Source organism: Chelonia mydas, chromosome 7, assembly GCF_015237465.2.
Source record: "Chelonia mydas isolate rCheMyd1 chromosome 7, rCheMyd1.pri.v2, whole genome shotgun sequence".
Taxonomy (NCBI): Eukaryota; Metazoa; Chordata; order Testudines; family Cheloniidae; genus Chelonia; species Chelonia mydas.
In genome coordinates this window covers 114,871,686-114,896,078 of record NC_057853.1, presented here as the reverse complement: position 1 = coordinate 114,896,078, position 24,393 = coordinate 114,871,686, and the positions used below count along the sequence as shown (strand labels likewise).

General features: G+C 40.8%; 1 protein-coding gene across 47 annotated transcripts in view; it reads left to right on the top strand.

Annotated features, from left to right (window-relative positions):
• The window catches only part of ADD3 (adducin 3), a 202,744-nt gene that overhangs the window by 58,656 nt on the left and 119,695 nt on the right, over window positions 1-24,393 (top strand). For 37 of the 47 annotated variants that reach the window (XR_006292556.1, XR_006292553.1, XR_006292555.1 and 34 more), the window contains one exon: window positions 20,471-20,516. The exons of the other annotated variants lie outside the window; for them this stretch is intronic. The gene's annotated coding sequence lies outside the window, so the exon portion shown is untranslated. The remainder of the gene's footprint in view (window positions 1-20,470; window positions 20,517-24,393) is intronic. 47 annotated transcript variants of the gene reach the window in all.

Sequence of the window (24,393 nt, the reverse complement as noted above, 5' to 3'; positions counted from 1 at the left end):
GAGGGGAGGACAGATCTTACATCCCTGAACTGAGGCTGTGTTCCCGCCATTGTTATGCAAGTTGTGAAACTTCAGGGCATCCACAGAAGACTGTCTTTGCTCCATTTCCATCGCAGTATTATGGCTCCATTAGAACCTTTTCAGCCAATCTTCCTCTGCCTCACTTCCCCTATGCTTGGTCTGAAGGAGTTTTAAGACTTTAGGAACAGGTGCAGAAGTAATTCTCACACCTTTGCTAGGTGGTGATGCCCTATAGACTGCCTATACCCCTCCAAAGTCAGTGCCTCAAACATATAGTATCATGGGGAGCAGTTGCTAATCCAGCAAAATCCATGTCTTTTCACTAAACATCAGGCCAAAACATCATTGATCATTCCAAGTTATGACTCTCTTTAAAAGTTGTTTTAGATCGGTGACCACCCATGCTTAGAATCATGCTCATTGAGTCAGCTTTAAACCAGAAGTGAATGGCCTTTGTATACTATTACAGTACGTAGAGATTATTATTTTTAGTTTAAGAAGAAACTAACTGATAAAAAGACCATTCATTTTTTTTCCACTTTCATTGTTCAATGCAGAGTGCAAACAAAAAGTAGAAATCATCAAAATGTATGTTAAAATATCTTTCAGTTTTAATACTAAGTAAAAGTAACACAGGTAGGAATATTAAAATTACTGAAAATGACTGTGTTCCTTTAAAACAAATATCCCTAGACCAGGTAATAGGTTGACACAGTTGTCAACTAATACCTCCTACCTCTTTTCTTTTTACTAGTTAGTTGGTTAAATTTAGTTAGTTGGTTGGTTAGTTCCCATTACACCTCTGGCGTTTTAAGGCAGTGTTGTAGCTTCTCCACTCCTGTCTGTTTCTGGCAAGTCTTGCAATGGTTTCCCAGCTGAGCCCCAGGTTTTTCAGCTCCGCTTCCACAGCTCTTCGCCATGTTTTCAGGTGGCCTCATTTTCGCTTGCCTTCAGGTGTCCATGTTAGTGTTGTTCTAGTAACAGAATCAGTTTCCATCTGAAGCACATGGCCCATCCATCTCCAATGCCACCTGGTAATGATGGTGCTCCTATCTTCTTGGCTGCACTGTATGAATAAGTCTTGGTTTTAGATTGAGGATTTTTCTGAGGCAGGTTGTATGGAATGAAGAAAGTTTGAACATGTCATGCTTTTTCATTCCCTAGTATTTTGCACTATAAAGTAGCGTTGAAAGTACGCAGCTCTGCTAAATCTTAATTGTTTTTGGTCTTGGTGTTCTGTATTTTGATTTCCATACTGTATTTAAGCTCCTGAAGGTGTCTCATCTCTGCTGTCACCTGAGCTAGCTTCCCTGTTTTGTACATTGTCTGTACGTTCCAAAAACCAAGTTTGGTTTTTGTCTTGGTGGTGAGCATTTCAGTCTTCATGCCAGTTGCTTTAGGGTTGCCACGTGTCTGGTTTTCAACCGCAACACCCAGTTGACAAAGGACCCTGGCAGCTGTGTTGACCCATCTGTTAAAAGTCCGAGTGCTGAGAACCGTGGCCAGTGGGAGCTATGGGGGGGGGGGGAGGGGGGCGGTGCCCACAGATGAGTGCAGCGCGTGGAGCCCCTGGCCACCCCTCCACCTAGAGGCCGGAGGGACATGTCGCTGCTTCCTGGGAGTTGCCTGAGGTGAGCGCTGCTCAGAGGCTGCACCCTAACCCTCTGCCCCAGCTCAGAGCCCCCATCTGAACTCCTCAGCCCCAACCTAGAGCCCCATCCTGCACCCCAAACCCTTCATCCTTGTCTCCACACCAGAGCCCGCACCCCCTGCTGGAGCCCTCTCACCCTACCCCAGCCCAGAGCCCCTTCCCACGCCCTGAACCCCCTCATTTCTGGCCCCACTTGGAGCCTGCAATCCCAGCCCGGAGCCCCACTCCAGAGCCTGCACTCCTAGCTGGAGCCCTTGCCCTCTCCCAAACCACAATGCTCTGCTCCAGCTCGGTGAAAATGAGTGAGTGGATGAGTCAGGGTGGCACCACCTCCAGCAGGGGACAAAGAAGGCTTGGTCATGCCCCCATTACTGTAGTTTCTAAATGCCTCACAATCTTTAATGTATTTATCCTCCAACACCCTCGTGGCACTGTGAACACACACACACAAACGGCCAGGTTTTTAAGGGTATTTATATACCTAGTGGGCTTTTCAAAAGCATCTAAGTACCTACACCCAGTGGGTGTTAGGCATCTGGGTGCTTTGGAAAATGCTACTAGATACCTAAAGCCAGATTTTTAAAGGTATTTAAGAGACTTGCTCAAGATCTCATACGAAGTCTGTGGTGGAGCAGCATCTTAAATCCAGGTCTCCCAAGTCCTAGCTAGTGCCCTAGTACCAGATTAGACCTGGGGTCTATACAGTCAAGTAGCCTGGTACTGGCAGTAGCCAGTACCAAATGCTTCTGAGGAAGGTGCAAGAACATACGCCATGCCCACCAGTAGAAAGATCTGCAATAATCTGCTTCCCATGAAGGTCTCGTCCTAAATCTTAAAAGTTAGAAATTGTTTTACACCCTGAAGCATGAGGTTTTCTTTCCCTTCCAAAACTCTTTTTAACATTAACTATTATAATGCTATAGCTTGGAAATAACCACGGTAATATGTATGCTGGGAGTGTCTCCTCTCAACAATCAAATGACAGCTGGTTAAAAGCCAGGATTTCTACATCCAACCCCTCTTCTCCCAATAGGCGGGCAATCATCTAGCTGTTTTTGCAGTTTTTAAAACTTGGTCTTAAACCTGAGTTTAAATATGAGTAGCTGGCATGTTTCTGTCTTTGCCCTTGTCTATGCTGACTGTAAAATCATGATCTGCATCATGTTGGTTACCTTGACTCTTCAGTATTTGAATGCTAACACATACAAAGTTTTGTAATGAAGTCAAGACCTCACTGGAGCAGCTGCAGCTGGCACGTTTTTCTCCTGGAGTGCTGTCTTTGCCTGCAGGCCTTATCTCCAAAGTTTCTGTAGAAAAGCCCGAAGAATCTTCAATAAAAGGAAGGGGAGAAAATGCTCTGCTTGTGCTTCAGCCTTCCGTTAGAGTTCGTTCTGCAATCCACCTCCTTCTACGTTTTGTTTACTCATGTGGTGATCCTGTAGCCAAGCTCATGAAGTTGGGAACAGGAGCAATCTCGACAGATTGCTTGCCTGAGCCACGAGCCTAAAAAATAAAACCACAACCAACGATCACATGTTTTGTTCTGTTTTTTTTCCCCACCCAATGTCACCTACCCTATATAGGCTGTGTCATGGTAGAAGCATTGGCAAAGTGGAAATGTCCTGTGAGATTTCCATAGAAATGATCCTTTTTCCTCCTCACCCCACACTGATACTCTTCTGGAAGTGGTAATTCTAGGAGTGGCGTACTTGCTTTACTTTCTCTTTCCACTGTGGTGTGCATCAGTTAGATGGTGTGTGTTTTAATTGCAGTGTATATTGATCTTCCTTGCTTTCATTGAGTTCTGGAAAAGCAAGCTTAATTTAGTCTGTATTGGGACAAATGCATCAACGTCTGGAAGATGGAGCTGATTAAGCTATGATTATGTATTCATTTTGATGAGCTGTAAGAACTTGCCATAGCTTGAAATGAAATTTTATTGCCCAGTTGGATAGCTTGCATGAACATCTGAGCTAGATGGTTGGTGTCCCAAGAAAAGGAAATTCTTTTACATAATTTTATTGTTCATGCCAATTCTGTTAGCAAAAAAAGGATTAAAAGTTCTGTTCACATTTTTTCTTCAACTCATAATAGCTTGAAAATCATGTCCAGGCATCCTTTTTCTTTTGATGATAGTGAAATTCCTCAACTAGTGAATGGAGTATCTGGGAAACATTATTTTTGATCTCTTGCATTTGCTTATGAAGAATGTGTGAAGTATTGAGGCCCTACAGAGTTCCTTAAGCAGAGAAGTATATCTTCCCTGTTTTGTATATTAACAGGTTTTGTTCACCCAGGTGCTACTTCCTGGGGTGGGGGGCAAATAAAGTTGATAAAACAAGCTCAGGAACTGGAAACTTGCAACTTAGGTGAATATCACTGCTTTTATTGTTGCTTTACTCTTCTTACTCTTCCAGTCTCACAGCAGGATAGTGCTTTGGATACCTTTACAACCCTCACTATACTATACATTTAGCTATCTTTTTCTTGTAACATTTTTGAGGAACTTCCTCTACACTTTAGTTTATTATTTATGGCAGCCTGCCTAGGTTTTGTTCTCTTCCTCTTTTTTGATATTCTCGCTATTTAGTTATTCTGTTCACATCAAAAAATCTTTCTCTTTTTTTTAAAAGAATTGCTAACAGAAAACCAATGGATTTTATTTTATTTTTGGGGGGGGTGTGGTAATTCCTTATATGGACAAATTTTATCCCATTTTTAAGTTCATTCAGATCTTTGTACTACTTCATTTCCTCTCTTCTTGGAAATAAATCACTTTCTAGAGTGCAGCCTTCTGCATTTGAAGGACTGCACACTTCCAATCTTTCAAATTCTAAAAAGAACCAGAAATTAATAACAAAACATTTTGGGTGGTAACTCAAATACACACCTTTGGTACATAGAATACTTTTAATTAAATGAGGGAACTAAACTGGGGAATGAGAATCAGTTACTTTAAACTTCATTATTAGAAAATTACTAGAAATATTGTAGCAATTAGTGGAAAAAGCAATGGAAAATAACCAGTTTTTAGAAGAGATGCTATTTTTTTCCAATGGCTAAAATGTGGAACAAACTAGTTAACAATGTTGTAGATGTCACTGTATTTTTTTATTTGAAGTTTTCTATTAACTGTGGGCATAAAATTAACATATTAAACTTGAAAATGTGAAAATAGATCAAACACTTGGCCAGATCCTGCAAAGTGTCACGTGCCCTCAGTTCTCATCTAAGTTTAATTGTGTAAACACACAGGATTAGGTCCATTTATCTACACTAAGTCAACAGGGCCCAATATTACTCCCACTCAAATTTAATGCAAATCACTCATTCATGTTAGTAGGAGTAGGATCAGGCGATGAAAGTAGTTGATATAAGAAAAATAACCAGTTACCCCTGATGGAAAGAGACAGCATGATCCAACTCTGTCTGAAATGTTAAATACAAAGCTCATTTACCAAATACATCAGAGAGAAAAGTTAAATGCCAACACAGATAACACCAGGCAAAAATCAAGCTCTGTTCTAGAACATATAAAGGATAAAATGAAAGCCAATTTCAAAAAGTACCTTGAAATTTTAGTTTTGTCTTCCACCCAGCTGTATAGTCTTTACTGAGTCTCCTGCATGCATAGTGTTGGTATGTTGGTGGAAGCATCGTCAGCCTGGCAGAAGCTGCAGTGCTGCTCTCAGAAGCATATGTGGAAATTCTGTTCTAGCAGCTGGCAAAGTTACTAGCTAGAAACTACTGTGAAAGTAGGTGCAACCTATGAAATTAATAATCTAAGTTGTGCGTGTGCACCTTAATTCTGTCTGGGCCTTTCTGACTAAAGGATAATTCCAAGTGCAACACTTCATCATTTTAACTTGCTGAATAAACACTTTCTGATTGATGATTTCAGTCCAGACTATTATGGATGATATTTAGTGTTTGTAAAATGACTAATAGGACAAAAACTAGAGAGTTTATGTCGCAGTAGAAAACAGGAGAATCTGATGGAAGAAGTCATGTTTCACCTCAGTTGAGATAATAATGAAGGCCCTAAGAGGGTAGCCTATTGGGCATAACAATTCTACTAGGAAAATAAGAACTAATGTAAATAACTGTGCAAACATGACAAGACTTTTTATTTTTTTCATTGTTGATGAGTAAATTTTAACTTCCTTCATATTTAAGTAAATCCAATCCAGATGGTTGGAGAACACAAAGTCCTGGTGGAAGGAGTGGGGTGGTATGGGGAGGGAGAGCCAGCTACAGAATTAAACTTAACGGGTAGAGGTGAATTGCTAAGAAACTTGTGGAAAATATAGGTTTAAAGTTAGAATGTGAAAAGTACTCTTGTCCTTCACTGCCCCTCTTGCAGCCCAGGAGCAGATTTGAGCCTTTAGGATAATATTGAAAGTAAATCCAAGTGTATAATTCAGTAATTTTGGATTAGACAGGGTTTGTTTATGTATTCCTATTGGACTCAAAATAAAGAGATAATACAAATCTGTTAGCTAGGTAGTTGGTGAACAATAAACAAATCATCGTAAGTCTTTTAGCTTCTCAAATATATGCTGTTGAAACACTTGTTTTCTTGTAGCACTTCATCCTTGAATTTTTTTTTAAAACCTATACGCATAGTGATTGTCAAGTGCTTTGAAAAAACTAAGTATTGCACTATAAGTGCTAAGTAATAGTCATATTGTCAGTATGTATACTGTTAGTGTACTTACATCGCTTCATTAAAGCTACTTTACCCAGAAATTATTACTATAAGACACTGGTATTTCCATTTAAAATTAATCTTGTAAAATGTTTTCCGATCATTTCACAGCAATGAAGTAGAGACCACACACAGAAAACATTAATGTGTATTGCTGGACTGATCTCATTGTGTGTTTTTGTATTTTTTATTTTACTGTTTTATTTTTTTTAATTGGGCATAGGGGTCGGGAGAGGAATGGAGGGGAGTGGGTGGGAGAGTTAGTAGGGTGAGAGAACAGAAAGAGGGATAGTCTTAGCTCATCACCTGCTTAGCCACCTGCAAGCAGGTTTTGTAAACCTAGCAGAGGTGAGCATTTTCCCTCATGCCTAACACCAGTGTAAGCATGAAGGTATTTAAGAGAGAATCTGACTAGTGCTCTGTAAATGCTGGCACAGTTGGCAGAGTGAAGCAGGCTTCGACTTTGCAACTAGATCAGATAGATAAGCTATTAGATCAGCTGGGGTGTGAGGCTAATTTATGAAGAACCTAAGGAGCTTGTGTTTGATGTAGTGGTGAAAGGGGAGCAAGAAAAAACATCAACGTGATTGGTGTTGTCAAGATGACAAGACTGAAAGCAAGATCTTGGCAGCAGCATTTTGAATGGACTTGAGGGGAACAAAGTTGCAGTAATAAAGGCTCGGAAGGAGGAGGTTGTACTCAAGATGTGAAATGAGGGCTGTATGAGTTTTTGCTGTGTGTCGAGACAAATGGTCAGATTTCAGTTATGCTGTGTAGGAAGAAGTGGAAAGATTTATACACAGTCTGTATTGTGAGTCTAGAGAGAGGGCTGAGTCAAATGTGTCCAAGTTACAGGCTTGAGTGTTTGGGAAGATGGTTGTGTTATCCACAGTGATGGAGGAAAGGAGGATTGGGGAATTGAGACTGAGAATTCAATTTTGGCCATGTTGAGTTTGAGATGACTACGGACATCCCTTTTTAAGGATGGCAGAGAGAGGTCAAAGTAGTGGATTAGATGAGTGAGGCAGCTCATCAGTAGGGAAGTAGACTTGTGTGTCATTGGCTTAAAGATGGTAGTTGAAGCCATACTTGTGGATAAAAGTACCAAGAGATAAGAGGGGAGCCAAGGACAGAGCTGCTGGCGACATCTACTGAAACAGGGAGTTAAGGCTATGACTTAGAATAAAAGGGCACTCAGCCAATGCTTTGGGAGCCACTGACAATTGTTACAAAAATACACTAATAGAAGTTTGTATATTGCCATCTAGCACTTGTCATCGAGGGATCTCAAACCATTTGACAAATATTAATGAATTAAGCCTGACCAAACCCCCCCACCCCTCTTGAAATCAGTATTAATCTCATTTTACACATGAGGAAACCGAGGCACGTGATATTCAAATGATGTGGCCAAGGTTACATAGAAGGTTTGAGAGAGGTGCAACTAGTATCCATTTTAAGTTCCAGTGTTGTCTCCTTCACACACAGGCCTTTTCACTCATTCCCTTTACTGAATTCATACTGTATTTATACTAAAGAACTGTATTAGTTTGGTGTAATAATGCATTATTACAGAATCTTACTTCAGAACATTTACAAAATCTAAGTCATTTTATTATCCTAGACCTATAGATTCTTCAGTTTCATGCCTAAATGCATAGTGAGAATTAGGCAATTCTACACTTTTTATAAAAAGAATAGTAATGAAACATCACTATGATGACAAAGTGTTCAGTAAGTGGCTTTTCGAAACTTTTTTTGCTCATAAGAAGGAAATTTTGGGGGTTCTTGCGAGAAACCATGTACCTTCATGGGGATAGTTTGCATCAAGACAAACCTTTTATAGTGTTGTAATGAAATATTACTGATATAAGCTTATAATCAGACTCTAAATACTGAAAACGTATTTAGAGTCTGATTATAAGCTTATATCAGTAATATTTCATTACAACACTATAAAAGGTTTGTCTTGATGCAAACTATCCCCATGAAGGTACATGGTTTCTCGCAAGAACCCCCAAAATTTCTTTCTTATGAGCAAAAAAAGTTTCGAAAAGCCACTTACTGAACACTTTGTCATCATAGTGATGTTTCATTACAATTCTTTTTATAAAAAGTGTGGAATTGCCTAATTTAAGATGAAACCTTTGTATTCTCTTACTTCAAGATATCTTATCAAAACACATCCACTACCTAGTTTCCATTTTCTATTGTGTGTTTAATTCAGACTTATCCCACAATGTTGTTCTCTTTCTGTAACCCATTAGGAAAGATTAAGTTGTATCCGAGAAAACAGTGTCAGCTAGTATGACCAGCACAGTGTACTTTAGAAGATCCTGCCTCAGTTCATGATTGTACTTTGTATCTCTAGAAATGACTGTTTTCTAAGTCCATAGAACCTTTTTCAGTGAAATTGTATGCATTTGAACAGCTTTAGTCAAAAAATGAACCGAATCTAATACTTAAGATGTGACAGCTTTAGTAAATGTTTGTTGAGGTAAATCTTCAAGTATTCTGTTCAAAATGAAATCTGTTAATGTTTATGATCAAAATTTTTTAACTGTTTTAACAAGTTTTTAAACTGGGACAGAAAAAATATCTAGCATGTTTTTAAAACTGTTCAGTATCCTTCTATAATATCAAGCAATTATCTCTCTAAGGGCAAAATTGTGTGGTCTGTAATTAGGAAAAACTTCCATTGATTGCAGTGGAAGCTTGGCCTGAATAAGAATTACAAGATTTTACTTAAGTATATGTTCAAAATGGCAAGAAACTATAACCTGGTGTGGTGGCTCGGTAGAGAAAATAGTGGGGGATGAATTGAAATGAAACCAGCAAGTCATTTTTGCATAGTTTTCCATTATCCAGCCCTCATTACACAAAATATGCAGGCTTTAAAGCAAGGCAGTATTTAGAATTCACCACATATTTCTGTAATCTAAAACTGAATAATCCTCAGCATGGCATTGTCAACAAAATGAGATTGAAAAGCTTTAGTATATGCTTTTCCTAAGATATTGGTATTCATCATAACTGTTAAGAAGAGAGGTTATAATCACAGTTGCCAACTTTCATGCAGTAAATAAGCACCCCAACTTTCACAATAAACCAAAAATCAAGCTAATCCCATTTCAAAACAAGGCCAAAACAAGCCAATCCCTAAGAACCCCAACACTCTGTGACTAGATTTCCCCCCTGCATGCAGTCTGGGACTGAAGTGGGTCCACTGTTCACCCCGACTCTCTTCTCTTTTCCCCTCCCCCCACCCCCCTGCTCCTACTTGCAGGAGCTGATTAAAAAAAAAAAAAAAAGCAACAAGCCAAACAAGCTACAAGCCAAAAACTAGCCAACAAGCAACTCACAAGCCAATTAAGCCAAAACCAAGCCCAGTTTCTGCTTTTTTTTTTTTTTTTTTTGCTGCGGGTTTGGCATGTTTGGTTACAATCAGTGGGTTTTGTATTCCTGTAAAGTGCTTTTGCTGATTAGGTGGTGCTTTGTTACCTTAACTATATAGGAAAATACTGATGATACATTGTTTGTCATTAGATAGTCTAATAGCTATACTCTGTTAAAGTGTATATTTGTCTCTTGCATTTATTACTGGCCTGGGACCTATGGTCTGCAGGACAGACACTTGTTGCACATCCCCCCACTAGTAATGGAATTGGTCCATGCCTCTCCTCCGTTACTGCACGGTTGGCTCAGCAGAGGAGGTTGGACCGAAAGTGGAGCTGGGGGCAGAACTGGGGTAGGGGGAGGAGCTGGGACTGGGGGCAGAGGTATGTGGCACCCTCTCCTCCCTGCATGTTACTCAGTCCCCGCCTAGTGGTCCCACAGTTTAGGGACCACTGCACTAGTGTGTCTTGATGATCCATATTTTAATGAAAAGGCTTCCAAACCTTCTAAAGTTTACCAGCTATCTGTGTAACACAGAACAAACTACTGCCCCTCAATTCCTAGGGCTGCAGAACAGGGATCTTCTTTGCTTTCCTTAGTTAATTTCCCTGTCTAACTCTAGCAAAGTTGTCAAGTGCCTGGGAAAATAGTAAAATATCAGGGAACAGTAAATAGAAAACGAAAGGTAAAAGTGGACAGAAAAAAACATGGAGGCTTCTTCAGGGAAATTGTAATCTTCAGGGGCTCTATCAGACAGTGATATGTGTTCTCCTGTTACTCTGGAGATCCAGGTGTGGGCTTTTTGCTTCTTTTAACATTTTTTAATGACACAGCTGACATTCTGCTTGAGAAGGCTGAGAATCAAATGCTCAGCTCTGGCATACTGTACTCCTTTACAGGGTGCAATGTCATCAATCTGTGCTTGTGACTTCTCCCTCTGCACCCACAGATGCTTTCTGCCTGCCTCTCTCCTCTGCTAACAGAATGCCCCGCAATTGTGCTGGTATGGTGTCCTCCTACACCACCTTAATTAAACCGTTTAAAAACCACAGTGTAACCCTATATCTGAAGGAATCCCATCAGGCCCCTACCCTCTGGAGTGAAACATAGTAGCTCTACCTGTTGTGTTTTTCTCCTAGATCTTTTGATATTACACTGCAGAAAGCTTTTGAAGTTTGACAATTGGAATCTTAAACCAGAATATTACATGCTGATAAAAATTAGTAAACTTTTAAATAGGGTGAATATCCTTTGTCAGTGCTGTTTAGAGTACAATACATGTTCTTTTGACAAAGGTAAAGAGCAAGAAATCCAGAAGTTTAAACAAATTTCTCAGTGTTCAATTTTCCTTTTAATAACCTCTAGCAAACTGCATGTCCTATTTCAAAATTATTGCATATATGGAATGAATGCTTTTCCTGTTATCCAGCAAATTAGTATACAATGCATCTTTTCATTTGTAATGGTAGTCTTTGCTTCCCAAGGCATCATCAGAGCATAAGTTTCTCCCTTGTCATATTTAAACTCTTGTGGAAGCTTGTCCATTTACAGAACAGCCGAGCTGCAGTTTCACTTTGGTTTTTGGGGAGAGTCAGGAAGAATTCTTTCCTATCCCTGAACACTGTCAAATGGGGAATATAAATATTTCATATAGGAGGTTTTAACATTTCCTTTGGCTATCAGTTAAACTCACACTGTTTAATTAGATTGGGAGCCAAAACACTTTTTTAAATACTATTTCTACCTAAAAGTAAGTTGTGTTTTTTTTGTCTTCCTTTTCTGGCAAATAATAGCTATATAATTGCACGCGCACACACCCTCTCCGCCAGTCTCTTTCCTTCTGAGAATTGTTTGCGTCCCTTCCTGGCAACTTCTCTCCTCTTATTTTGTTTCCATCATTCTGTTTCCATCTGTTTTCCATTCTATAACCCTGTCCCCTCTCTTGTCCTGCAGGTGTGATGGAGTGAATATTGTGTATTTGCAGTCCTGTGTCAAGCTTTGACACAAAGAACCTCTGCAAATCTGTAACAACAAATGTATGTTAAAATACAAACAATATATATCTTTCCCCTAGCTGGTCCCTGTCTGAATCCTGATGCTCCCATCTGACCCCTATTTACATTCCTTCACTTTCTCCCCATGTCAGACCGAGCACTGAGTGTCATCCTTCTAACGTAGGGGTGGCCAAACTATGTCTCGCAAGTTGCATGTGGCTCTTTCATAGTTAAAATCCACTTGTGGACCCCCTCTCCCATTCTCCACTATGAGACAGTGGGGATGGGAGGGGAGCTTGGGACCTCGTCCTGGTGGTGGGGTGGGGCTTCTGCCCAGTGGGGAGGGGGGCCTTGGGGCTTCAGCCCTGCAGGGTGTGCCTTTTGGGGCTTCAGCAGGAGTGAGGCTGAAGCCCCAGGCCCTGGCAGGTGTGCGCTGGCTCTCGAACGTCTAAAGATTGTCCCATGTGGCTCAGAGGGCAGTAAGTTTGGCCACCCGTGGATGACAGCTGGTTGAAACTCCCTTTATTATTTCAGTGACACGTATTAATTAGCTTCTAAAAAGATGTCTGTTGAACAGTGTAAGGCACTCCCTATACTAGTGCTCTTTACTATTTTTGAGGTGGGGGCCACTTTGGCAAAAAACCTTAATGTCAGAGCCACATCAATGCGACACAGACGGTTGAACACTCTGAGTTTGTTGTTGATATGGTAATATTGCTTGGGCTGCAGGATGGGGTATGGCTCTGGGAGGGGGCTCAGGGCTGTGGGAGGGGCTTGGAGTGCAGGAGGGTGTATTGGGATCTGGCTCTGGGAGGGGGCTTAGGGCTGGGGCAGGGGTTTAGGGTGCAGGAGAGGGTATGGGGGCTGGCTCTGGGAGGCTGCAGGTTGGGTGGTAGAAGAGCTATTCAGAACCTGCTCATCGAAGGGTGCAGCACTTACTTCAGGCAGCCCTGGCCCCACGTTGCTCCTGGAAGGGGTCAGTGCTCCCCTGCAGCCACTGTGGGGGGATGTGGCTCTGCGCGCTGCCTCTCTCTGCAGGCACTGCCCCCGCAACTCACATTGGACACAGTTTCCCATTCCTGGCCAATGGGAGCTGCAGGGGTGGTGCTTGCAGGCAGGAGCAGTGTGTGGAGATCTCTACTCCCCCACTTACCCCGCTGGGGTGTGCTGGCCACTTCTGGGAGCAGCGTGGGGCCGGGGTAGGCAGAGAGCTTGCCTTAGCTATAGCCCCACTGCACTGCTGGAGAGTGCGATTGACAGGGAGCCGCACTTAGGGTCCGTGGGAGACGGCACTGGCTCGCAGGCCTTGCAGTGAACGCTGCCCAGTACCCTGATGGCGGCTGAGTTGCTTTTCCTCTACAACGTTTTTATCCCTTGTGTCCGAGTACAGGTCTGGCAAATCAGGAGGCTAGCCCAGTGTCAAGTCCACCCGCCCCAACAAAGAACAAACATTCAGCTATCACCCAGCCCTCAAAAACTATATACATATATGTGGTGTTCTTTGTGCCCAGAAGGTCATGTTTGCTAATGTGGTGAGTTTGTAGATAGCCTGAGACTGTAGCTCTTTGAATTCTGAAACCTAATGAAAAGTTCGGTAGCAACAATACTACTCTCTTACTGTCAATCACTGTCAAACATTAAGATAATGGTCTTATCCATTGTAGGATGCATTAGAGATATTTGTATGATACATAGTAAGAGAATCAAAAAAGAGCCACCGTGGTTAAACAACAAAGTGAAAGAATCAGTGAGAGGCAAAAAGGCATCCTTTAAAAAGTGGAATATAAATCCTAAAGAGGAAAATAGAAAGCATAAACTCTGGCAAATGAAGTGTAAAAATATAATTAGAAAGACCAAAAAAGAATTTGAAGAACCGCTAGCCAAAGAGTCCAGTTTTTTTTAAATACATCAGAAGCAGAAAGCCTGCTAAACAACCAGTGGGGCCACTGGACAATCGAGATGCTAAAGGAGCAGTCAGAGACGATAAGGCCATTGTGGAGAAACTAAAGGAATTCTTTGCGTCAGTCTTCACCGTTGAGGATGTGAGGGAGGTTCCCAAACCTGAGCCATTCTTTTTGGGTGACAGATCTGAGGAACTGTCACAAATTGAGGTGTCATTAGAGGAGGTTTTGGAACAAATTGATAAACTAAACGGTAATAAATCTCCAGAACCTGCTGGTATTCACCCAAGAGTTCTGAAGGAACTCAAATGTGAAATTGCAGGACTACTAACTGTAGTCTGTAACCTATCATTTAAATCAGCTTCTGTACCAAATGACTGGAGGATAGCTAATGTGACCCCAATTTTTAAAAAGGGCTCCAGAGATGAGCCTGGCAACTACAGGCCAGTGAGCCTCACTTCAGTATCGGGCAAATTGGTTGAAACAATCGTAAAGAACAAAATTGTCAGACACATAGATGAACGTAGTTTGTTGGGAAATAGTCAACGTGGTTTTTGTAAAGGGAAATCATGCCTCATCAATCTACTAGAATTCTTTGAGAGGGTCAACAAGCATGCGGACAAAGGAGATCCAGTGGATATAGTGTATTTAGATTTTCAGAAAGCCTCTGACAAGGTCCCTCACTAAAGGCTTTTAAGCAAAATAAGCAGTCATGGGATAAGAGGGAAGGTTCTCTCATGGTTTGGTAACTGGCTAAAAGATAGGAAACAAAAGGTAAGAATAAATGGTCAGTTTTCAGAATGGAGAGAGGTAAATAGTGGTGTCCCCCAGGGATTTATACTGGGCCCAGTCTTATTTAACATATTCATAAACGATCTGGAAAAAGAGGTAAACAGTGAGGTGGCAAAATTTGCAGATGATACAAAACTATTCAAGATAGTTAAGTCCCAGGCAGACTGCGAAGAGGTACAAAAGGATCTCACAAAAGTGGGTGACTGGGCAACAAAATGGCAGAGGAAATTTCATGTTGATAAATACAAAGTAATGCACATTGGAAAACGTAATCCCAACTATACATATACAATGATGGGGCCTAAATTAGCTGTTGCCACTCAAGAAAGAGATCTTGGAGTCATTCTGGATAGTTCTCTGAAATCACCTGTTCAATGTGCAGCAACAGTCAAAAAAGCAAACAGAATGCTGGGAATCATTAAGAAAGGGATAGATAATAGGACAGAAAATATCAATTTGCCTCTATATAAATCCATGGCACGCCCGGACCTTGAATACTGCATGCAGATGTGGTTGCCCCATCTCAAAAAAGATATATTGGAATTGGAAAAGGTTCAGAAAAGGGCAACAAAAATGATTAGGGGTATAGAATGGCTTCCATATGAGGAGAGATTAATAAGTCTGGGACTTTTCAGCTTGGAAAAGAGGCGACTAAGGGGGGATATGATAGAGGTCTATAAAATCATGAGTGGTATAGAGAAAGTAAATAAGGAAGTGTTATTTACTCCTTGTCATAATACAAGAACAAGGGGCCACCCAATGAAATTAATAGGTAGCAGGTTTAAAACAGACACACAGTATTTTTTCACGCAACACATTGTCAACCTGTGGAACTCCTTGCCAGAGGGTGTTGTGAAGGCCAGTACTGTAATGGGGTTCAAAAGGGAGCTAGATAGAGTCATGGAAGATAGGTCCACCAGTGGCTATTAGCCAGGATGAGCAGGAATGGTGTTCTTAGCCTCTGTTTGCCAGAAGCTGGGAATGAACGACAGGGGATGGATCACTTGTTTACCTGTTCTGTTAATTACCTCTGGCGCACCTGCCATTAGCCACTGTCAGAGGACAGGATACTGGGCTTGATGGACCTTTGGTCTGACCCAGTGTGGCCGTTCATATGTTCTTACGTTCTGTCAGAGTGGTGGAGCAGCTAGCTGCAGTTAAGTTCTGCTGAAATGAAAAACCAGGAATTCAGGTCCCTCCCTCTTTCGCACCCCTACCCCCCCAAAAAACACCCCTCACCCTCCCCACAAGCTAGAGGGAAAGGAGAAACACATCTTCTCACCTATATCATATATTTCATTTACCTCTTGGGGGGCCAAAATCCCCATCTGCACCTCCCAAGTTGCCAAAATCTTTAACTTCCTCCTGACAACTTCTGTAATGTTGGGCATTGTCCACAAAATTTGCTGCAAACTGAAAAAGTTTAGGAGAACCTAAATAAATAAAAATATTTAAAAATTAATGCAAGTGAGACTACTAATGGTGGGTACCATTTTTTATACTTATTTCAGTAACAATCTATTTTTCATTCAGTGATTCTATTACACGATTTCCCATCTTGGGGATAAACCAAGGAGAAACTGTAATGCAAAAATAAATGTTGCAAAACTATTAGATTAACTTCTTCAGTAATTAAACATAGGCAAGTTCTAGCTACTTTTCTTCTTTTAAAAACCCCAGGGTTTGGTGATGAGGTGTTTTTCTGAGTTTGTAAGTCTGTCAGCTGCTGATTTGATTAAGGAAATCTTGCGGCCTTGATGGTACGACACTTCTATATCCGATTCTGTCATACATTCTGTATGTTGAGGGTCTAGGAGTGGAAGAGGATGGAACCTTGTTGGGTGGTTGTCAGTTGTTTCCAATGAAGAGATCTCTCCTTGGTGCAGTTGTTTGCATTTCTGTGGTCAGTGGTATAAGGAAATACCATGTTGTAAAAATTTCCAATTGTTTCCTCAAGTGTTCTTCTCAATTGCACAATCCTTTGTTTTTGTTTGTAAAAAAAGAAGAAATTGGTTTTTAGCTCATTACTTTGAAACTCAGAAACCTGTAATATCTACTGGTTTTATCTTTGATTTTGTAACCCAATGTCAGGAATCAAACCAGAGGTAATATCTCTCTTTATACTGATCAGCCATTAAATACCAGTGGCTGTAGGATTTCTCCCTTCCCCACAAATGTTTCTCTTTGGGATATTTCCTTGTGCCCCTGAATATCTGGCATCATGATGACTCATCATGGTTACTAGATGGAACTCTAGAGAACTAGTCAGTGTTGCTTTGCCCAGCTTTTATGGGAGAGGTCACTAGAATAGCAACCTCTGTTGCATAAATATTTATTCATCAGGAGGAACAGGCTCTTTGACCAACAAATCCTTTCTTGCCACTGAGTGAAGTACTTCATAAAAAATTTCATTTACAGACTTATTTTCATTTCCACACAGTGTTAATTTTCAATAATGAATTATTAAATCCATTCCTATTAGAATTGTCTGATTTTTGAATGAAAGTCTCTGACATTTCTTGCCCAACTTTGATGTGGATGGTGTCTTTCACAAATCAGCTGACGTCTAAATGTGCATCCAAGTTTAGGTGTTAAAGTCCACTGGTGATCCAGTGAATGTGGAGAAAATATCATAATGCTGCCAAAAGTCAGTGGCTTTCTTAAGAGAAAATGAAAATATTTAAAGATATTTGCTTAAACTTAGGCCTTCTCACAATTTCTTCAGACCTTGAATCTTTTTTGTGGCTCTTTCCTGCACCCTCTCCAGTTTTTCAAAATCCTTTTCCAAATCGCTGTACTCCTACTCACTAGTCCCTTGTTTATGCATCCAAGGATCATATTAGCCTTTTTTGCCACAGTATTGCACTGGAAGCTCATATTCAGTTGCTTATCTGCTGTGATCCTTAAATGCTTTTCAGAGTCACTGTTCTCCAAGATACAACCTCCCCATTCTGTAGGTAGGGTCTGCATTCTTAGTTTGATGTGTAATTTTTCATTTGACTATATTAAAACACATTTTGTTGGAATTGACCACACATACCAAGTGAACCTGATTTCTAGGTGACTGTCCTGTCTTCATAGTTATTTACAACTATGTCAATCTTGTGTCACATGCAAATTTTACCAGCAGTGATTTTTATATTTACTTCCAGATCGTTGATTAAAATGTTGAATAGCACTGAGCCTAGTACCAATCTCTGTGGAACCCCAATAGAAACACCCACGCTAGCTGATGGTTCCCTACTGATTTACTACTTTTTGAGATCTGTCAGATAGCCAGTTCTTATTCGTTTTAACATGTGCCTTATGATCTAGTATAATACTAATTTTTAAATACGAATGTTGTGTGGTCCTAAATCAAATGCCTTACCAAAGTTTTAAGTCTGCTACATCTACTCAGTTACCTTTTTCCAACAAATTTATAATCTCATCAAAGAATGAAATCAGGCTTATTTGACAAGATCTATTTGCTGTAAAACCACATTGACTGGCATAAATTATATTCTTTATCAGTTGAATAACATATCAGTTTTCCTATTATTTTGTCCATGATTGATGCTGGGCTAACTGACCTATAGTTACTTAGATCATGCTGCTTGCCCTTTTATGAAGATTGCCACATTAGGAGTCTTCTAGAATTTCCTTAGTATTCTAAAACTTAATGAAATTTAACATCAATAGGCCAGAGATCTCCTCTTCAAACTCTTTTAGAACTTTTGGGTACAAGTTATCCAGGCCTGATTTTAAAAATGTTTTTAAAAGTTTATCACTAGTAGGTATTTTATATCCTCGGTTACTAATGGACTAGCGAGAGTACTTTATTATCCTGGCATGAGAGGAATACATCATCCTGCCTCATTCCAAATACAAAACAGATATTTATTGAACAAACATAGAAACCACAGTAAGCTGTATCAATAGAAACTGCATCTTATAGTGGCTTTGCCTGTCTGTTCTGTGGGTCTGCCCTGATGCAGCCACACCAATGGCTGGCCAACAATTGATGAAGTCCCCCCACTGTAAATGAGGTCTGAATTTAGAAGCAGGTGAGTAACTACCACTGAAGTAGCACTTTGTTATGTCTTTGGCAATGTGAAGTGGTTAGAGAAGAGAGAATTATACTCGCTGCTAGATAGATGGCGACCTGATAGTTTTCATACAATTTCCTATAATATAGACTGCTCTTTTTAGCATTAAATTTCTCACTTGTCAGTCTTACAAGTAGAAAGAGAACAGATGAAGTTTTAAAATGACTATTGCTATGAGATATACCGTCGGTCCCAATATATAAACATGTTACCGAAAAACCTGCACATTTATTTATTCAGAATCTTGCCGTATCATTAAGTATGCATGTGACTGAGAGTGAGGAATTGGTTTTATCCAGCTGAATAATTGGGGAAAACACATTACTTGATTACACATGGAATAATTGAATTTCATAATTATTTAATCACGTCTTTTTTAAAAAAATAAATATTGTTATGCTCTTGGAATAACGTGGTAATAGTAAGCCTTACCTGACTCTGTGTACATGGGTTTTTTTATAGTCTTAAACTTTGCTTTCCTGGAAGGCCAACTCTTAATACAACTAAAATTATTAGAGAACATTGGACTGACCAAGAAGTAGCAATGGTGGGGTTAGGGCTGTCTAATACAGCCGAAAAACAGTGATGCAAGAAATGTGTAGCGTACCTTTGTAGAGATCAAAAAAATATTTTGGGAGTACTCTGGCCAATTTGTGAAACAATAAGAAGGAAAAACTGGTGATGGCTGGAATAGGCTGTCACAGCCTTATGAATAAAAATACCATGGTTAATGAGAAATGTATATGTCTGGATTGCTTTGTACAAACAGAGCGTACTGGTTTCATAATGGTAAACCCTTATATTCATATTATGAATCTATGACTTTATTGCTAAGTTTGAATCCTACAGATGTGCTCTTGCTGTCTTGTGGGGTTTTTGGTTTGTTTTTGTCCCCCGCTCCTCCACCCCTCCACTGTAATCTGCTATATATGGCGTGACTTCAGAATGTGAAGAATGGTTTTGATTTGTTGGGAAAATGGTAGAAATACTTTGGTTTTTTGCCCCCTGTGAGTTGCATACAGGGGAAGAGATTTTTACTGCAGAAAATAGTTCATACCAGAGAGAACAAAGATGATAGAAACACGGATTTTTTTCTTGTGCCCTTTTTTCATACATTTTATTTAGGCATTTCACTTTCACATAAAAAGGTTAATTGGAAGCAAAGGGGAACTTAATAGCATCCCAGCTGCCTTGAAGGACAGGGTTGAAAGGAGGCAGAAGTTTCTCTATGAACTTTGAACTCTAGTACAGTACTTACGACGTGGCCAAACTTCAAAGAGAGATGTTCCTCTTTCTCTTGCTCCCCACCCAAATTGTGGTCTGCTCACTCAACTACATCTCAGAGGCAGTAGGGCTACTTCACAAGTTTAAGTTTTTTGTTGTGCTGAAAGAAGAGTATGAATCATACTTAAAATGGTGGTGACACTTTTAAGTATCCAATATTTTTATTGAATTTTGGATTCAGAATTGTGAGAATTTGGCAAAATGGCAGGATTCATGTACTAACACATTCCTGACTGGATATTTATCAACATTCTCCAATTTTAAGGGTTCCCCTTTTCCATGACTGATGCTGTATAATTAGAGCCTTGCAAATCTGTGGATATCTGCATCTGCGGATGCGGATATCCACGGACCATGTTTGCGGATTGCGGCTCGCGGCTCAGATGCAGATACGGATTTTGTATCCGTGCAGAGTTCTATGTATAATGTATTGTTCATTCATTCTTTTAAATCTACATACATCTTCTCAAATTTCATAGTGAGTTTTTATGTAAATATTTTGAAGTGTTCAAGAAACCTTTTGATTAATACATGTTTAGAAGTTAGTATACAGTATGCTGAAAGGTAACACAACACAATTCCAACAATATAGAAACCCTCTCAGGAGACAATGATATTTTTGTTTCACTTTACAGGTTAACTACATTAATAGAGCAAGGAGAATTGTGAAAAACATCCCAGGTAATTAAATGTTTTAAATTCTATAGCAATGTGTTCTTGGAGGCAGTTTAATATAATGATGATCTTGACAGTATTGGCTAAGAATGATGGAGATTTATTTTAAACACCTGAAAAATTTTTAAAATTGCTTTAAAGTGACAATGTGATACATTTTACGCCTCTGCCTATCAAACTCACTCATATTCTCTTGTTATATAATATACTATAGTAGGAAGCAATCTTGCATTGTCTGGGGATGGTCTAGAGCTGAACATACCATATAATACTCTTATGGCACCTTTTTATATTTGAGGATCTCAGTGCTTTATAAACAATAATTAAACTTCACTACACCACACTTAATAGGAAAGTATTATCCTGTTTTTATAAATGGGTAACATAAGTCATAGAGCTTAAGTGCCAGAGAACACCTAGCAAGTGTTTTGACCATGGTGTGTCACTTTGCTAAATTGAAATAATTTCTGTAGTCAGCTTTACAGTGTGTTAAATTCTGCTATTCATCTTACGTTCTTTTCCAAGAGAGTCTTTAGGCAGCAGAATCTGAGCAGTTGCCTGTGTTTTAGATACAAGGTGGCTGTTGTCATTCATACCTTCCTCCCCTCACAGCCTGATTATTTGCTGCCTCTTGGAAAGTTGCCCTGTGTGTACATCTAGGGAGATGGTATGTAATGGGTTTTATCTTCAAGCTGGTAGGCAGCAAATACTCTAGCAGTGTATTTCTTCCTTTCCCTAAAACCTTGTTTCCACTGAAGGTGCTTCTAATTTTAGATGCCCTAGATCAGTGGTCACCAACCGATAAATCTCGATCGCTTGGTCGATCCTCCATGTCGATCGTGATCTCCAGCGGCGCAGTGTGACTGCAGTTAAGACAGACTCCCTGCCTACCCCGGCCCCATGGCGCTCCCCGAAGCAGCCCGCGCAGCCCTGTGGCTCTTGTGGGGGGGAGGGGCAGGGGTCTCCCTCCGCACACTGTTCTTGCCTTCAAGCACTGCCCCCGCAGCGCGCATTGGCCGGGAGAGCTGCGGTGATGGTGCTTGCAGAGAGGGGCAGCATGTGGAGCCACGTACCTCCCCACCCCCCCAGGGGCTGCTGGGGCACGTTGGCCCCTTCCGGGAGCTGTGTGGGGCTGGGTTAGGCATGGAGGCTGCCTTAGCCTTGCTGTGCCCACTGCTGACGGGGAGCCTCCAGAGGTAAATGCTGCTTGGTGGGAGGCCGCACCCAATACTCCCTCCTGAACCCCACCCTGAGCCCCCTCCCAGAGCCAGCACCCCATACCCCCTCCTACACCCCAACCCCCAGCCCTGAACCCACTTCCAGAGCCAGCACCCTGTACCCCCTCCTGCACCCCAACACTCTTCCCTAGCCTGGAACCCCCTCCTGCACCCAAACTCTCACATAGAGCTTGCACCCCTCACTCCCTCCTGCATCCCAACCCCCTTCCCCAGGCTCAACCCAGAGCCACCTCCCACACTACGAACCCCTTCCTGAACCCCAACCCCCTGCCCCAGCCCAGTGAAAGTGAGTGAGGGTGAGCAAGTGACTGAGAGATTGGGGATGGTGGTGGCGTGATGGGGGGGGGGGGGGCCTTTGGGGAAGGGGCGGGGTAGATCCTGAGCTGCCCTTAGATTCAGAAAGCGATCTTGGGTATAAAAAGGTTGGAGACCACTGTCTTAGATGAAATAAGCCAAAACACTTCATTATCTGTCTTATGTCCTGATGCCCACTGTGCTGGTAAACCAGCTACTTTAGAATTTATCTTGCCGTAGGGCCTGGCTGCAGCCGTACTCTTGGCCTGCCACTCTTGCTTTGTTACTCAGTCACTTGTGCCTTGAACAGCCCGTTTTTGGTGTGCCACATGTCTTTGTTCTCAAAATTCCACCTACTTTCCCAAACTCTGTTTTTAGTTACCTTTCTTTTGCTAACCTCAGCCCCAGTGCTTTTGGGCCTGATTTTCTTCACCTTTCTTAAACCAAAAGAAACTCATGTGACCAAACAGCATTTTAATTTCCTGTGATTTGTCCTCCCCATCCCCAACTCTTTCTTGCCATCACTTGCTATGTTATGTTTAATTTAGAATGTGAGCTCCTCTGGGCAGCTTATCACATGCTTCTGTTCATAGAATGCAAATCTGTATGCAATGACTTACCCGTCTTTCCTAAGCTTTGTCACCTACAGGAGTACCATGCCAGTTCATGGAGAGTTTGTAAAACTCATAATTTTAATTATTAAAAAATGTTCTTGGATGTCTATTGGTACTTTTTAATGAAATCAAATAGTGATGAAAACTTTTTAAAAAACAAAAACAAAAAAAAGCAACCCCCAAAAAACTGCTTCACCAAGAATACCTGAAATTGTGACTTAGTAATGATAAGAAAGGCATGATTGTTGATTTTCATGCTGTATGTAATAGTTTTGGTTAATTATCTAGATTTCAGCTATACAGATTGTTGATGCAAGTCGTACAACAGCAACTTCATGTATGTATGTAAAAGAACCATATTTACATATAAATAATTTTGTCTAGCATGAGTAATTGGTTTCCATGGGATTTACTTTGGTGACCAGCCTTCAACTCCAGTACAACTGGTATATCTGAAGTGAGTTGAATATAGTTATGTTTCTTGCCTGCTAAAATGACATCAAACCAAAGTTTTTTCATATGTTGGAGGGGCAGGGGGAGGTGGTAGGGAACTCCAAATCCCCACTATTTCTCTTCATTATTTAGTAATCTTGAGTTTAGAGTCTCCTTAATTAACAAGCTTCTATACCATTGCTAAAACAGGATTTGACATCTGCCTAATTTCCCCATTTATCTGCTTTCTACCTCTTAGATCTCAGTTCTTGCTACAGTGTGGAGAGTAGCAGTATTAATATTTTGTTCCTGCCTTTTGATTTTTTTTTTTTTCCCCCCCTCATCAAAAGGTGTTTCTCTCTGGAACAGTTTCTCCAACATACAGGAAATCCACAAGAAAAGGCAGTCAGTCTTATGGGTCTTATATATATATATATATATATATATATATATATATATATATATATATATATATATATATATTGACTATGCCCGAACTCCTGATCTCTTGGTGGGTGTCTTCACCGAGGCTCGAGGTTATGCCAAGCCTCCCTTGTAAGTCACTTGTGTAGACTTAAGAAGTCAGAGGAGAAAATCTTCCCCAGAGGTGGGGAAAATGTCAAGCCCCCACTATCAATAATATGCCTTCCCACTTCTGGAAGCAATAGAAGTATATCCAGTTGACTCTGTTTTGAAGTAATTCCTGTTGTCTTTTTTCCACCTTTCTTGATAAATTCAGGCCTTCTGAGACGCCTGAGGTTGTCGGAAATGCAAGTCCTTTTTCCCCTTAAAACTTAAGGGCCTCTGATTCCCAGCACTCACTCCTTTCAATTCACTCTGGAAATTACCTCTCTCACAGCCTCCCGGTAAGATAAGAAGCTGGCAGGAGATAATATAAAGGAATTATTACATCACTGAAAAGAAAGATGCAAGTGAACCTCAACTCCTTCATTTGAATTTTTCCATTGCTGGAGGAGAGGTTTCTGTCTCCTTGCCTAATATGGAGGAAAGAGATTTCTCCAGAGGCTTTTTGCCCCAGGAGACCTTCCCTAACTGTGCAAAACCCTGTCAGATTCTTTTCCTGACACTTCTGACCTCCCATGCTAGTCCCTCAAAAAGACTTCTAAAGAGATTTCCCATATTGCAGAGGAAGACCAGACATGGCCTTTCCTACTTACCCTGCAATTGAAGCATTGATAAGTAACATGTGGCTGGCTCCAAACTACAAGCTTTTCCCTTTTCCAGCCATTTAAAAAAACACTCTCCAGCTGAAAAGTTTGAACACTCTCTCCTGTGTGATTAATC